The sequence below is a fragment of the Mytilus californianus genome, unplaced genomic scaffold (genome assembly GCF_021869535.1).
Source record: "Mytilus californianus isolate M0D057914Y unplaced genomic scaffold, xbMytCali1.0.p SCAF_5, whole genome shotgun sequence".
Taxonomy (NCBI): Eukaryota; Metazoa; Mollusca; class Bivalvia; order Mytilida; family Mytilidae; genus Mytilus; species Mytilus californianus.
The window spans coordinates 99,106,495-99,123,608 of NW_026262701.1; the positions used below are offsets into that span (position 1 = coordinate 99,106,495).

At 31.7% G+C, this 17,114-nt stretch overlaps 1 long non-coding RNA gene across 1 annotated transcript; it reads right to left on the reverse strand.

Moving 5' to 3' along the window:
• Positions 1-12,079: 12,079 nt before the first annotated feature.
• On the reverse strand, positions 12,080-15,233 carry LOC127700402 (uncharacterized). The gene is made up of 2 exons (XR_007981568.1): positions 15,095-15,233; positions 12,080-12,416 (listed from the first exon to the last, which is right to left on the reverse strand). It is a non-coding gene; the product is annotated as an uncharacterized LOC127700402 (long non-coding RNA).
• Positions 15,234-17,114: the final 1,881 nt, after the last annotated feature.

Consider the following 17,114-nt stretch of genomic DNA (forward strand, 5'->3'; position numbering starts at 1 on the left):
GTTCTTTTTTATTTATAGCCATTTACTTTTTGTACGGCCGCAAAGAATTTTTGCGGTCGTATATTGGTATGACGTTGGCGTAGTTTAGGTGAATGGATCTCTATGAAATTTTACCATTAGGTTCAATACCACAAAAGGAAGGTGGGGATTGATTTTGGGGGTTATGGTACCAACAGTTAAGGAATTAGGGGCCAAAAATAAGCATTTTTGTAACTTGCAGACATAACTTGTGTTTGTGTATGGATCTCTCTGACATTGTACCACAAGGTTCCATATCACAAAGGGAATGCTGGGATTGATTTTGGGGGTAATTGCCTCCAAATTGTAGGAATTAGGGGCCAAAAAAGGGGCAAAAAACAAGCATTTTTCTACTTTCATGACAATAACTTGTGTGCAAGTGTATGGATCTTTCTGAAATTGTACTACAGTACTACCTGTGACATTATCTTATTGATGGTGGCCCTAAAAATAATGTTCACCATGATGGCCCTATATGTCGGTAAACGGACAGAAAGTCACAGGACAAAAAGTCACAGGACAGAAAGTCACAAATTTGATAGGACAAAAAGTCACAGGACAAAAAGTCACAAACAATTTGTTGACAATTGTTTGAATGTATAAGAGAAATATCTAAAAAAAAATATTTTTATTACATATATTCAGTTAACAGTTTAGTAAATTGTTCATTAGCCTTGATAAATGAAAATTTATTAAATTTTAATCATGCAAAGGATATATTTATTGGCACCATGAAGCCATTTAAGTACCAAACCACTTTGACATTTTGTTTTCTTTACAATTATTTCATCATTATTGATATTTATTAAATAAATTTTAATTACAAAGTTGCTTTATACATAATAGTTCAAGAAAAATACAAAAAAGTTTTTTCAAAAATATTTGTTTTCTTACTCAAAGAAAAATATTCTCAAAACTGAATTGTGACTTTTTGTCCTGTGACTTTTTGTCCGTGACTTTTTGTCTGTGACTTTTTGTCCTGTGACTTTCTGTCCTACATTCTATATGTCCATCGTTATACCCCCTGTTGCTTAATTAATACACAATGTATTAATCAAAAACTAGTCAAGGATAAAGGGAAATCATGACTGCATTGAAGTGTTAAAATTATATAACTTACAGGTAAAGTGTCTCAGGTAAAATATATGCGGTACGTCTAAACACTGCTAAGGAGTCCTTAGTGCACTAAGGACGTATACTATGCCACTAAGGACTAGATGGGGTGCTGTTACATGTATTATTTTTCCATATTAAGTTAGAGATTGATATTTAATGCATAAATTAAAATTATTATAGAAAAATAATCACAAATAAACGAGTTATTAAGCATTGTTTAAGCGCGTGCCCATTTTTCTTTGATATGCCGAAAATCAGTGAACCGATTGACACGTGCCATATAACATAACAACTGAATAAACAATCATAATCTTTTTATTTTAAGTAATTAACAATTGTATCGAAAAGATTAATGCTTAATAATTTATAATTAAATATGTTGTTCTTATTTGCAATGATTAAAAGGACAAATAATTTTATTTATTTTTTATTTCTTTCTCGACAAAGTTATATTTGCCATTTGTGCACGACTTTGATGTGCGCCAACTAATAAGTTAAGAGTGTGGTCAGCTTGTTAAATGTTTATGTAAGAGATGGAAGTAATAATGGTCAGTTGACCCCTTAAGGAGTTATTGCCCTTTATAGTCAATTTTTAACCATTTTTCGTAAATTTTTGTAATCTTTTACAAAAATCTTCTCCTCTGAAACTACTAAAAAAAAAAAATACCAAGACAAAAGGAATAGATATATTTATAAGTTTTTTGTTTTAATTTTAATTCCGACAAAGATGCGTGTTTCATTAAAACTTATGAGTAAATTCTGAAAAAATATCAAAACCTGGTGTTTGCTTTTCCACTTTCTATTACTGCTTCATACTTAGTACGAATTACGATTGAATTGGAAAAAAAATCATGTGACGTCCTTGGGGTTATTCAAAACCACTAGTGTTCAACCAGTTTGATAGCTGTTTACAAAGGCTTCATACCGTACTTATTTTTTTTGTAATTGTTCGACATTTGTTTTTTTCTCAAAGTATAAAAAGTTTAAGAATCATTATCGAACTTTGAAGTTTCATTTTCAAATATATAAAGGAGACAAATGTTTTTTTTTAAATGTTCCACAGATTTTAGCACATTATTTACGAAAATTATCCCGTATGTGTTAATTTAGAGCTTTAGGTATAATTTTGACATAAAAAGGTTATGCTTCGTACGAATGCCTTGAAAATATGCTTTTTCATGATGTAAAAATATTCTTTTTCATGATGTGAAAATAATCATTTTTTGTTATACAAGATAATTTGAAAACTTTATACCTAAATCTATCACGTGTAAAAATTAAAAAAAAACAAGGATTTGTATAGTATATTACAATACAAATCCTTGAAAAAACCAACAGAAATATTTTCAAATATAATTTCTTTAAATTTATTTTTTCTTTAAGAAGAACAAGTATGTCAGAAGGAAATCCGATTTGTATTTTTTTAACCAAATTGTCTGTTTAAGATATTGTATGAAATAATGACTATGTTGTATGTGCTTTACGCATTGTTGAAGGCCGTACGGTGACTTATAGTTATTAATTTCTGTGTCATTTTGTCTCTTGTGAAGAGTTGTCTCATCGCCAATCATACCACATCTTCTTTCTTATATTTGTTGCATGTAGTAAAAATTTATTATCATATTGAATTCGTTTTTGTCTGGTAATACATTGCTTAACGTCTTCATATATGAAAATAAATTTAGATATATTGCTCTGGAAACAAATCTATTATTTACAAGAAATAATTACAAAATACTCTTGAGAATCTGGAAAAAAAAACATGAATAAAATTTTAACAACTTATTCAGTGCGAAGTCAAATCAAATTTGATCACTGAAATATAATCTTAAAAACTATTCATTTATTAGTATCCAACTTTTCCAATATTGTCGATTAAACACAACAGATAGCAGGATTCCCGTGTAATCAGTTATGTAATTTGACACGTGTCTAACGGTTCATTGATTTTCGGCATATCAAAGAAAAACAGGCACGTGTCTACACAATGTTGAATAACTCATTTATTTGTGATTATTTTTCTATAAAATTTGAAATTTATGCATTAAATATCAATATCTACAATAATATGAAAAGACATTACATGTAATAGCACCCCATATAGTCCTTAGTGGCATATCATAAGTCCTTAGTGCACTAAGGACTCCTTAGCAGTGTTTAGACGCACCCATATGACCCAAATATATGTGTTTGTCAAATTTAGTTAATGTGATTATGAAATGAAAATTCAAAAATAAAATGAAATAATAAAACTAGTTGAACATATTGCTTGATAAAAAAATATTGAAAAAATTGTCATGACTGTTTTTTTTTTGGTGTTATACCTTTTAAATAATTCTATCAATGTAAGTAATTTTTTACATGTATTTTTTTGGCAAGTGAAGAATAAATGAATATCAGTCTTATCATCTTTTGATATAATGCAAACAATAGATCTGCCTTTTTCTATTGAAAAGGTGCTTCTTAGATTAATTTTCTAAAATCAAAATTGTTTATACTTTGAGAGACTGATCTGCATTCAACATTGTTTAACAAATGTTTAAGATTATCTTTAGGACTTATTCTAAATAAAATTTAGGTAATTCATTATTTCTCTATTTAATAAATATGTTCAGAATAATCATTACAGCAAAAATTGATAATATTTTTGTCATATAAACATATAATAATTAGTTTGTGACAAAATAATACAAAACCGAACAATATAATGCAAAGAAATAACAATTCTATAAGAAATCAAAACACATGGAAAAAAATATTATGTTTCTGCCCTCAGTTCTAATGACTATTTGATAATGGAGCCAATATTTCAAACATGTTCCATGTTATAGAGGTTTAGCATTTCTTTTACTTTTTATTCTTTGTTGAGATTTTATAAGATGTAAGATTTTATTCATAACCTGGTTAAGAGACATTATCATGAGAAGGTAAACAATTTTCAAATAGATTGTCTCTAAGTTATTATGTTAATTTTACAATCAAGGAGGAAGTGTTCTTCATCTTCCAGCAAGAGGCACAGTTTACATATTCTATCCTTTCTAGACATTTTATCCACTAATTTCTATTTCTAAATTATGACCACTAATTCTTACATTTGAGTTTACTGTTTTCATCATAGGTTTTTATTTTATTTTCAAAAATATTCTTAGTTTTGTTCTTAAACATGTTAAAATTCATTTTTAATCAAAGGCTTTAAAGAGTCTAATTCATTCAAGTCCCTGCAATTATAAACTTTATCTAAAAGGCCTGGGTTGAGTGAAATATTCTTTGCAAATGTATACCAAGAATATGCATCATGCCAGTCCTGCAGTTTTGATAATATAATACACAGAACAAAAATGGATTAAATTAATAGACCCTAAAAATGCCACAATCTATAGAAGTGTACTTTATTTTTTCTGGAGACAGAAATTAGCCAAACTGAAGATAACATATTTGATAAGTAAACAATTGTTTCAAAAAGCAAGACATTTTTTTCTTTAAATAACTTCTTGTCAGAAGATTTACTTTATTTAGAAATAAGAACATATGTCATTATGATTAGCATTTTTATACGACCGCAAAAATTAAAAATTTTTTGGTCGTATATTGGTATGACGTTGGCGTCGTCGTCGTCGTCGTCGTCGTCCGGCGTCGTCCGGCGTCGTCCGAAGACACATTGGTTTTCGCACTCTAACTTTAGTTTAAGTGAATGGATCTCCATGAAATTTCACCATAAGGTTCAATACCACAAAAGGAAGGTTGGGATTGATTTTGGGGGTTATGGTACCAACAGTTAAGGAATTAGGGGCCAAAAAGGGGCCAAAAATAAGCATTTTTGTAACTTTCAGACAATAACTTGTGTGTAAGTGTATGGATCTCTCTGACATTGTACCACAAGGTTCCATATCACAAAGGGAAGGCTGTAATTGATTTTGGGGGTAATTGCCTCAAAATTTTAGGAATTAGGGGCCAAAAAAGGGGCAAAAAACAAGCATTTTTCTAGTTTCATGACAATAACTTGTGTGTAAGTGTTTGGATATTTCTGAAATTGTACTACAAGGTTCCATATCACAAAGGGAAAGCTGGAATTGAGTTTGGGGGTAATTGCCCAAAACGTTTAGGAATTGGGGGCCAAAAAGGGGCCAAAAATAAGCTTTTTTCTAGTTTCCAGACAATAACTTGTGTTCAAGTGTATGGATCTCTCTGAAATTGTACTGCAAGGTACCATACCACAAAGGGAAGGCTGGGATTGAGTTTGGGGGTGATGAATCATAAGGGGGTTCAAAAAATTTGGGGGGGGATTTTTTTTTTTTTTTTTTTCTTTTTTTCCTTTTTTTTTCTTTTAAAATTTTCCATTTTAAGTTGGTTATTTCTGATTTATATTTAAAATCAAATAATAATGATATGGTAGGAGATACACACCAAACAGGATGTGTAAATTATTATATAATAAGTATTGTGCAATAGCAAGAAATTTTCAATTGCACAGTATTGCACAATAGCAAGAAATCTTCAATTTCACAGTATTGCGCAATAGCAAGAAATCTTCAATTTAACAGTATTGCGCAATAGCAAGAAATATCCAATAGCACAATATTGCGCAATAGCAAGAAATTGTCAATTGTACAGTATTGCGCAATAGCAAGAAATATTCAATTGCACAGTATTGTGCAAAAGAAGATACTTCGTATAAATTGCTTATTTCTTGATCAATTTCAATGGGGTTTTATTCTTGAATTCTTGGGGTTCATTAATATGCTGAATCTAACCGTGTATTAAGTTTTTGGATTTTGGGCCCCGTTTTTAAATTGGTCCACATTGAGGTCCAAAGGGTCCAAAATTAAACTTTATTTGATTTCATCAAAAATTGAATTATTGGGGTTCTTTGATATGCCGAATCTAACCGTGTATTTAGATTTTTAATTTTGGGTCCCGTTTTTTAAATTTGTCTACATTAAGGTCCAAAGGGTCCAAAATTAAACTTAGTTTGATTTTAACAAAAATTGAATTCTTAGGGTTCTTTGATATGCTGAATCTAAACATGTGTTTAGATTTTTGATTATGGGCCCAGTTTTCAAGTTGGTCCAAGTTGGGGTCCAAAATTAAACTTTGTTTGATTTCAACAAAAATTGAATATATGGGGTTCTTTGATATGCTGAATCGAAACATGTATTTAGATTTTAGATTTTTGGCCCAGTTTTCAAGTTGGTCCAAATTGGGGTCCAAAATTAAACTTTGTTTGATTTCAACAAAAATTGAATATATGGGGTTCTTTGATATGCTGAATCTTACCATGTATTTAGATTTTTTATTTGTGGGCCCGCTATCAAATTGGTTCATATTGAGGTCAAAAGGGTCCAAAATTAAACTTTGTTTGATTTCATCAAAAATTGAATGATTGGGGTTCTTTGATATGCCAAATCTAACCGTATATTTAGATTTTTAATTTTGGGTCCTGTTTTTTAAATTGGTCTACATTAAGGTCCAAAGGGTCCAAAATTAAACTTAGTTTGATTTTCACAAAAATTGAATTTTTGGGGTTCTTTGATATGCTGAATCTAAACATGTGTTTAGATTTTTGATTATGGGACCAGTTTTCAAGTTGGTCCAAGTTGGGGTCCAAAATTAAACTTTGTTTGATTTCAACAAAAATTGAATATATGGGGTTCTTTGATATGCTGAATCTAAACATGTATTTAGATTTTAGATTTTTGGCCCAGTTTTCAAGTTGGTCCAAATTGGGGTCCAAAATTAAACTTTGTTTGATTTCAACAAAAATTGAATATATGGGGTTCTTTGATATGCTGAATCTTACCATGTATTTAGATTTTTTATTTGTGGGCCCGCTATCAAATTGGTTCATATTGAGGTCAAAAGGGTCCAAAATTAAACTTTGTTTGATTTCATCAAAAATTGAATTATTGGGGTTCTTTGATATGCCAAATCTAACTGTGTTTTTAGATTTTTAATTTTGGGTCCCGTTTTTTAAATTTGTCTACATTAAGGTCCAAAGGGTCCAAAATTAAACTTAGTTTGATTTTAACAAAAATTGAATTCTTCGGGTACTTTGATATGCTGAATCTAAACATGTGTTTAGATTTTTGATTATGGGACCAGTTTTCAAGTTTGTCCAAGTTGGGGTCCAAAATTAAACTTTGTTTGATTTCAACAAAAATTGAATATATGGGGTTCTTTGATATGCTGAATCTAACCATGTATTTTGATTTTGGACATTGGACCATAATAGGTAAATTAAAAAAATTGAAGTTCTTAGACCACATTCTTTCTGTGTCAGAAACCTATGCTGTGTCAAATATTTAATCACAATCCAAATTCAGAGCTGTATCAAGCTTGAATGTTGTGTCCATACTTGCCCCAACTGTTCAGGGTTCGACCTCTGCGGTCGTATCAAGCTGCGCCCAGCGAAGCATTTTATTGATGATAACTAGGTAGCCATTTGGAAAATTGAAGTCTCCAGTTTTGAGATTTGAAAAATATAAAAGATAAACAAAAATAGTGTTTTCCTATACCATATGATGATATTTGTAGTTTTGCTGAATAATAATAGACTGTACAACTTTGTTAACAAAATTTATTGTAAAAGGATTGATATTGATAATTTTAATTTGTTATGAAACAGGCTTTTTAAATAACTTGCTTCATGGTTCCTTTAAACTTATCATTTGCATGATTATAACTTATAATAAATAATACAATGTAATGTACATCATGTACAATAACTTTTTTTTTACTGAAAAATAATTATTTATGGATTCTCTGTTTTGTTTTCACATGCTAGTCAATAACTTGACTTTTTGTCATTTCTACTCAAGATTCTTACCAAGAAGCAATTAAAAGAATAAAATGCAAAAAAAAAATAAAAAATAAAAAATAAAAAAAAATAGAAACATTAGAAAGAAAAGAAAATATATTAATATTTAAAAAATCAACAAATAATATGAATTAACAAAGACTAAAACAACATTCTAATCTATTTTTTCAAGAAAAGGTGAAATGTCAATTTTAGAATCTGAGTTACCTGTACAGGTATATTTTAATGAAACATATAAGCTGAAAACTTCAACCCTGACTGATTTCAACAGGTAACATAATTAGATAAAACATCAACCTATGTTTTTATGACCCCAATAAATGGCCAACATCCCAAGATTGAATACCCCAATAAATGGCCACCATTTGATGGTGACCATACAAGAGGGTGGACATAATTAAGAGGAAGTCACAGGTTGTACTGTACAAGGTTCCATATCACAAAGGGAAAGCTGGTAATTGCCAAAAACGTTTAGGAATAAGGGGCCAAAAATAAGCATTTTTCTAGTTTCCAGACAATAACTTGTATTCAAGTGTATGGATTTCTCTGAAATTGTACTGCAAGGTATCATACCACAAAGGGAAGGCTGGGATTGATTTTGGGGGTAATTGCCTCAAAATTTTAGGAATTAGGGGCTAAAAAGGGGCAAAAAACAAGCATTTTTCTAGTTTCAGGACAATAACTTGTGTGTAAGTGTATGGATCTTTATGAAATTGTACTACAAGGTTCCATATCACAAAGGGAAAGCTGGGTTTGAGTTTGGGGGTAATTGCCCTAAACGTTTAGGAATTTGGGGCCAAAAAGGGACAAAAAAACGCATTTTTATACGGCTGCAAAAAAATTTTGTGGTCGTATATTGGTATGGCGTCGGCGTCGTCGTCCGGGGTCATCGTCCGAAGACACATTGGTTTTCGCACTCTAACTTTAGTTTAAGTGAATGGATCTTTTTGAAATTTTACCATAAGGTTAAATACCACAAAAGGAAGGTTGGGATTGATTTTGGGGGTTATGGTACCAACAGTTAAGGAATTAGGGGCCAAAAAGGGGCCAAAAATAAGCATTTTCTAGTTTCCAGACAATAACTGTGGAACGGTGTATGGATCTCTCTGAAATTATACTACAAGTTTCCATACCACAAAGGGATGGTTAGGATTTGCTTTGGGGGGTTATGGCTCAAACCGTTTAGGAATTAGGGGAAAAACAAGGTTGTCCTGGTTAATGGACAAATACTTTAGTACAAAACATAATTTAAAGCAGTGTAAGGGAGATAAATCAAATACATCATTGAAATTATCTCCCTTACACTGCTTTTAAATTATGTATAAAGTAATGGTTAATGAACAATAAAGATAATTTAAAACAGTGTAAGGGAGGTAATCCAAATACAACGTTTTGGTTACTTCCCTTACACTGCTTTTAAATTATGTTTAAAGAAATACATATTTATAAAGGAAGACCAGTAAAAATATCTGCAAATGTTGCATCTTTTTTTTTTACAAAAAAATCCATATGAAAGATTTGACACTATATTTTTAATTCTATTATAAAATAGATTAAGTTAGCACTATGGTAAATTTAAATGGGTAATTTTGGTTGCCAACTCCATTGGAAATTTGAATTGAGATTATGACCATATCTTGAGGGAAAGAATTTTTTTGGGGAAAAAAGGGGGGGGGGGGATAAAAAGAAATTGTGGGGGGTCAATTTTTTCTCATTTCAGATTTCAGAAATTAAAAAGAATTATTCTTCAAATATTATTTTTTTTTCAAATTTCAAATATTGAAAAATTTCAAGAAGTAATCTTTAATTGCACAGTATGGCGCATTAGATTTGTAAAATCTTTGATCACATTTATTTATTTGTTATGCCGAATCTAAGTGTATTTAGATTTTTAATTTTGGGTCCAGTTTTCAAATTGGTCTACATTAAGGTCCAAAGGGTCCAAAATTAAACTTTGTTTGATTTTAGCAAAAATTGAATATATGAGGTTCTTTGATATGCTGAATCTAAACATGTATTTAGATTTTTGATTTTTGGCCCTGTTTTCAAGTTGGTCCAAATTGGGGTCCAAAATTAAACTTTGTTTGATTTCAACAAAAATTGAATATATGGGGTTCTTTGATATGCTGAATCTAACCATGTATTTAGATTTTTTATTTGTGGACCCCGTTATCAAATTGGTTCATATTGAGGTCAAAAGGGTCCAAAATTAAACTTTGTTTGATTTCATCTAAAATTGAATTATTGGGGTTCTTTGATATTCCAAATCTAACCGTGTATTTAGATTTTTAATTTTGGGTCCTGTTTTTTAAATTGGTCTACATTAAGCTCCAAAGGGTCCAAAATTAAACTTAGTTTGATTTTAACAAAAATTGAATTCTTGGGGTTCTTTGATATGCTGAATCTAAACATGTGTTTAGATTTTTGATTATGGGCCCAGTTTTCAAGTTGGTCCAAGATAGGGTCCAGTATTTAAACTTTGTTTGATTTCAACAAAAATTGAATATATGGGGTTCTTTGATATGCTGAATCTAAACATGTATTTAGATTTTTGATTATGGGCCCAGTTTTTAAGTTGGTCCAAATTGGGGTCCAAAATTAAACTTTGTTTGATTTCAACAAAAATTGAATATATGAGGTTCTTTGATATGCTGAATCTAACCATGTATTTAGATTTTTTATTTGTGGGCCCCGCTATCAAATTGGTTCATATTGAGGTCAAAAGGGTCTAAAATTAAACTTTGTTTGATTTCATCAAAAATTGAATTATTGGGGTTCTTTGATATGCATAATCTAACCGTGTTTTTAGATTTTTAATTTGGGTCCCATTTTTTAAAATTGGTCTTCATTGAGGTCCAAAGGGTCCAAAATTAAACTTAGGTTGATTTTAACAAAAATTGACTTCTTGGGGTTCTTTGATATGCTAAATCTAAACATGTGTTTAGATTTTTGATTATGGGCCCAGTTTTCAAGTTGGTCCAAGATAGGGTCCAGTATTTAAACTTTGTTTGATTTCAACAAAAATTGAATATATGGGGTTCTTTGATATGCTGAATCTAAACATGTATTTAGATTTTTCATTATGGGCCCAGTTTTCAAGTTGGTCCAAATTGGGGTCCAAAATTAAACTTTGTTTGATTTCAACAAAAATTGAATATATGAGGTTCTTTGATATGCTGAATCTAACCATGTATTTAGATTTTTGATTTGTGGGCCCCGCTATCAAATTGGTTCATATTGAGGTCAAAAGGGTCTAAAATTAAACTTTGTTTGATTTCATCAAAAATTGAATTATTGGGGTTCTTTGATATGCCAAATCTAACCGTGTTTTTAGATTTTTAATTTGGGTCCCATTTTTTAAAATTGGTCTTCATTGAGGTCCAAAGGGTCCAAAATTAAACTTAGTTTGATTTCATCAAAAATTGAATTATTGGGGTTCTTTGATATGCTAAATCTAAACATGTGTTTAGATTTTTGATTATGGGCCCAGTTTTCAAGTTGGTCCAAGTTGGGGTCCAAAATTAAACTTTTTTTGATTTCAACAAAAATTGAATATATGGGGTTCTTTGATATGCTGAATCTAACCATGTATTTAGATTTTTTATTTGTGGACCCCGTTATCAAATTGGTTCATATTGAGGTCAAAAGGGTCCAAAATTAAACTTTGTTTGATTTCATCTAAAATTGAATTATTGGGGTTCTTTGATATTCCAAATCTAACCGTGTATTTAGATTTTTAATTTTGGGTCCTGTTTTTTAAATTGGTCTACATTAAGCTCCAAAGGGTCCAAAATTAAACTTAGTTTGATTTAAACAAAAATTGAATTCTTGGGGTTCTTTGATATGCTGAATCTAAACATGTGTTTAGATTTTTGATTATGGGCCCAGTTTTCAAGTTGGTCCAAGTTGGGGTCCAAAATTAAACTTTTTTTGATTTCAACAAAAATTGAATATATGGGGTTCTTTGATATGCTGAATCTAACCATCAATTTAGATTTTTTATTTGTGGGCCCCGCTATCAAATTGGTTCATATTGAGGTCAAAAGGGTCCAAAATTAAACTTTGTTTGATTTCATCAAAAATTGAATTATTGGGGTTCTTTGATATTCCAAATCTAACCGTGTATTTAGATTTTTAATTTTAAGTCCCGTTTTTTAAATTGGTCTTCATTAAGGTCCAAAGGGTCCAAAATTAAACTTAGTTTGATTTTAGCAAAAATTGAATTATTGGGGTTTTTTGATATGCTGAATCTAAACATGTGTTTAGATTTTTGATTATGGGCCCAGTTTTCAAGTTTGTCCAAGTTGGGGTCCAAAATTAAACTTTGTTTGATTTCAACAAAAATTGAAAATATGGGGTTCTTTGATATGCTGAATCTAACCATGTATTTTGATTTTTGACATTGGACCATAATAGGTAAATTAAAAAAATTCAAGTTCTTAGACCACATTCTTTCTGTGTCAGAAACCTATGCTGTGTCAAATATTTAATAACAATCCAAATTCAGAGCTGTATCAAGCTTGAATGTTGTGTCCATACTTGCCCCAACTGTTCAGGGTTCGACCTCTGCGGTCGTATCAAGCTGCGCCCCAGCAAGCATTTTATTCTAGTTTCCAGACAATAACTTGTTTTCAAGTGTATGGATCTCTCTGAAATTGTACTGCAAGATACCATACCACAAAGGGAAGGCTGGGATTGAGTTTGGGGGTAGTGAATCATAAGGGGGTTCAAAAAATTGGGGGGGGGGGGGTAATTTTTTTTCCTTTAAAATTTTCCATTTTAAATTGGTTATTTCTGATTTATATATAAAAGCAAATAATAATGATATGGTTTGAATAGGTAAATTAAAATTTGTTCTTAGACCACATTCATTCTGTGTCAGAAACCTATGCCGTTTCAAATATTTAATCACAATCCAAATTCAGAGCTGTATCAAGCTTGAATGTTGTGTCCATACTTGTCCCAACTGTTCAGGGTTCGACCTCTGCGGTCATATCAAGCTGCGCCCAGCGGAGCATTTTATTAATTCTTCAGATAATTACAATCATTTTCTAATTATTATTTTACCCTCATTCATTCAGCGGTGGTATTTGTCAATAACTTTCTTCATAGACATAGGTGTTGCTATCCCGGCAGTGATGTTAGGTGGCGTCAACATTTGTAAGTTTTATGCTTAAGTCAGTTTGATAGGAACTACTTATGATAGATCAATGTTCTATAAAGTTGGATAACTATCAGTACATATCAGTTTGATAACAATTTTGAGGCCCTGTCCCCTAGGTAATGGTCCAGCAACTTTGAATTAATTAGTAATATTGCTGTGATTCAGATTGGTTTTTATACGACCGCAAAAATTAAAAAATTTTTGGTCGTATATTGGTATGACGTTGGCGTCGTCGTCGTCCGGCGTCGTCCGGCTCTGGCGTCGTCCAAAGACACATTGGTTTTCGCACTCTAACTTTAGTTTAAGTGAATGGATCTCCATGAAATTTTACCATAAGGTTTAATACCACGAAAGGAAGGTTGGGATTGATTTTGCGGGTTATGGTACCAACAGTTAAGGAATTAGGGGCCAAAAATAAGCATTTTTGTAACTTCCAGACAATAACTTGTGTGTAAGTGTATGGATCTCTCTGACATTGTACCACAAGGTTCCATATCACAAAGGGAAGGCTGTAATTGATTTTGGGGGTAATTGCCTCAAAATTTTAGGAATTAGGGGCCAAAAAAGGGGCAAAAAACAAGCATTTTTCTAGTTTCATGACAATAACTTGTGTGTAAGTGTTTGGATATTTCTGAAATTGTACTACAAGGTTCCATATCACAAAGGGAAAGCTGGAATTGAGTTTGGGGGTAATTGCCCTAAACGTTTAGGAATTGGGGGCCAAAAAGGGGCCAAAAATAAGCATTTTTTCCAGTTTCCAGACAATAACTTGTGTTCAAGTGTATGGATCTCTCTGAAATTGTACTGCAAGGTACCATACCACAAAGGGAAGGCTGGGATTGAGTCAAGGGGTGATGAATCATAAGGGGGTTCAAAAAATTTGGGGGGGGGGGGGGATTTTTTTTTCTTCTTTTTTTCCTTTTTTTTTTCTTTTAAAATTTTCCATTTTAAGTTGGTTATTTCTGATTTATATTTAAAAGCAAATAATAATGATATGGTAGGAGATACACACCAAACAGGATGTGTAAATTATTATATAAGTATTGTGCAATAGCAAGAAATTTTCAATTGCACAGTATTGCACAATAGCAAGAAATCTTCAATTGCACAGTATTGCGCAATAGCAAGAAATCTTCAATTGCACAGTATTGCGCAACAGCAAGAAATATCCAATAGCACAATATTGTGCAATAGCAAGAAATTGTCAATTGTACAGTATTGCGCAATAGCAAGAAATATTCAATTGCACAGTATTGTGCAAAAGAAGATACTTCGTATAAATTGCTTATTTCTTGATCAATTTCAATGGGGTTTTATTCTTGAATTCTTGGGGTTCTTTAATATGCTGAATCTAACCGTGTATTAAGTTTTTGGATTTTGGGCCCCGTTTTTAAATTGGTCCACATTGAGGTCCAAAGGGTCCAAAATTTAACTTTGTTTGATTTCATCAAAAATTGAATTATTGGGGTTTTTTGATATGCCGAATCTAACCGTGTATTTAGATTCTTAATTTTTGGTTCCGTTTTCAAATTGGTCTACATTAAGGTCCAAAGGGTCCAAAATTAAACTTAGTTTGATTTTAACAAAAATTGAAATTTTAGGGTTCTTTGATATGCTGAATCTAAACATGTATTTAGATTTTTGATTATGGGCCCAGTTTTCAAGTTGGTCCAAATCGGGGTCCAAAATTAAACTTTGTTTGATTTCAACAAAAATTGAATATATGGGGTTCTTTGATATGCTGAATCTAACCATGTATTTAGATTTTTGATTTTTGGGCCCCGTTATCAACTTTGTCCACATTGAGGTCAAAAGGGTCTAAAATAAAACTTTGTTTGATTTCATCAAAAATTGAATTCTTGGGGTTCTTTGATATGCTGAATCTAACCATGTATTTAGATTTTGGATATTGAACCATAATAGGTGAATGTCCAATTTAAAATTTTTAAGTTCTTAGACCACATTCATTCTGTGTCAAAAACCTATGCTGTGTCAAATATTTAATCACAATCCAAATTCAGAGCTGTATCAAGCTTGAATGTTGTGTCCATACTTGCCCCAACTGTTCAGGGTTCGACCTCTGCGGTCGTATCAAGCTGCGCCCTGCGGAGCAATTTTTTTTTTTTAATTTTCTGCCAACAGGCAATACATATATCTGTGTCAACAGTTTACAACTTAATTCCTGCAATACAGACCTCATTAAAAAAAAGTAGAACATGACAATTGGAGTGTAAACTAAAGTCCAGACAATATGACATTACTGATAAACACTTAATCAAGAAAACATAAACTAACCACTAGATCATGAAAATATATCAAAGACATGAACATCCTCCATACAACTTTTTTTTTACCTCGATGAAAGTGGAATAAGATATAAAGGTATTTGCAAATTGTTAAAGTCTTTCAGTGAGAGGCTGGCAAAATTGGCAGGTTCATCTAAATTCATTGTAAGCTCATCTACCAATGACAAAATACACACAGGTCATGGGTTTAATTATAGAAGTGAATAGCTCCTTTAATTTTTTCCTTGTAAAGTGGGGTGTTATGGAAAACACAGTTGTACATGTACAATGAAAAATAAATCTACTCTCAGGGTATATATGCTAGTAAAATTATCTCAATTTTTAAATCCACTTTCTTAAAAAATGTATGCAAATCAAACAGATGACAGAGAGTGATACAATAACTAGAGGCTCTAGTGAGCTGGTGTCGCTCACCTGGATCTATGTGCATCTTCAACAATGGCAACTCTCCAAAATGATAGACTAGCATATTAGTCGTGACCAATACATCTTTTTTGTTGATCTAGTATTGCTGATCTTTTTTTCGTTTACAGTTGCTACCTATCTTTTATAATATTTGAGATAATTGGCAAGTGCACAAAAATTTGTCAGAAATTGTGGATTAATAAAAGGGCAGTACCTCCTTCATGAGTCATCCAACTGTTGTAGTCATATTGGCATTTTTGTAGATGTTGTATGGCTGATCATTTTTGCTGTTTATAGTTTCTACCTGTCTATTATAGTTTTCTAGATAATAGGCAAAACATGAAAATAAGCCAAAAACTCCATTAACAGCCAACCTCTCCTTTAAGAAGTCATGGGATAATTTTGGTGAAAATAGGATTGTAGGCAGATCTTAAAATTCTCATTATTTTTGTTCCGTTAGATTTTCCATTTCTATTATGGTTTTTGTCGAGCCTGCGACTTTTGTCGCAGAAAGCTCGACATAGGGATAGTGATCCGGCGGCGGCGTTAGCTAACTTCTTAAAAGCTTTATATTTTAGAAGGTGGAAGGTCTGGATGCTTCATACTTTGTATATGGATGCCTCATGTTACGAAGTTTCCGTCAGTCACATGTCCAATGTCCTTGACCTCATTTTCATGGTTCAGTGACTACTTGAAAAAAAAGTTGAGATTTTTTGTAATGTTAAATTCTCTCTTATCATAAGTAATAGGATAACTATATTTGGTATGTGCGTACCTTGCAAGGTCCTCGTGCCCGTCAGACAGTTTTCACTTGACATCGACCTCATTTCATGGATCAGTGAACAAGGTTAAGTTTTGGTGGTCAAGTCCATATCTCAGATACTATAACAATAGGTCTAGTATATTCGGTGTATGGAAGGACTGTAAGGTGTACATGTCCAAATGGCAGGTGTCATCTGACCTTGACCTCATTTTCATGGTTCAGTGGTTATAGTTAAGTTTTTGTGTTTTGGTCTGTTTTTCTTATACTGTATGCAATAGGCCTTCTATATTTGGTGTATGGAATGATTGTAAGGTGTACATGTCTAGCGGGCAGGTGTCATCTGACCTTGACATCATTTTCATGGTTCAGTGGTCAAAGTTAAGCTTTTGAGTTTTGGTCTTTTTTTCTAATACTATATGCAATAGTTCAACTATATTTGGTGTATGGAAATATTTTATGATCTATTTGTCAGTCACACAGGTTTTATTTGACCTTGACCTCATTTTCAAGGTTCATTGCTCAGTGTTA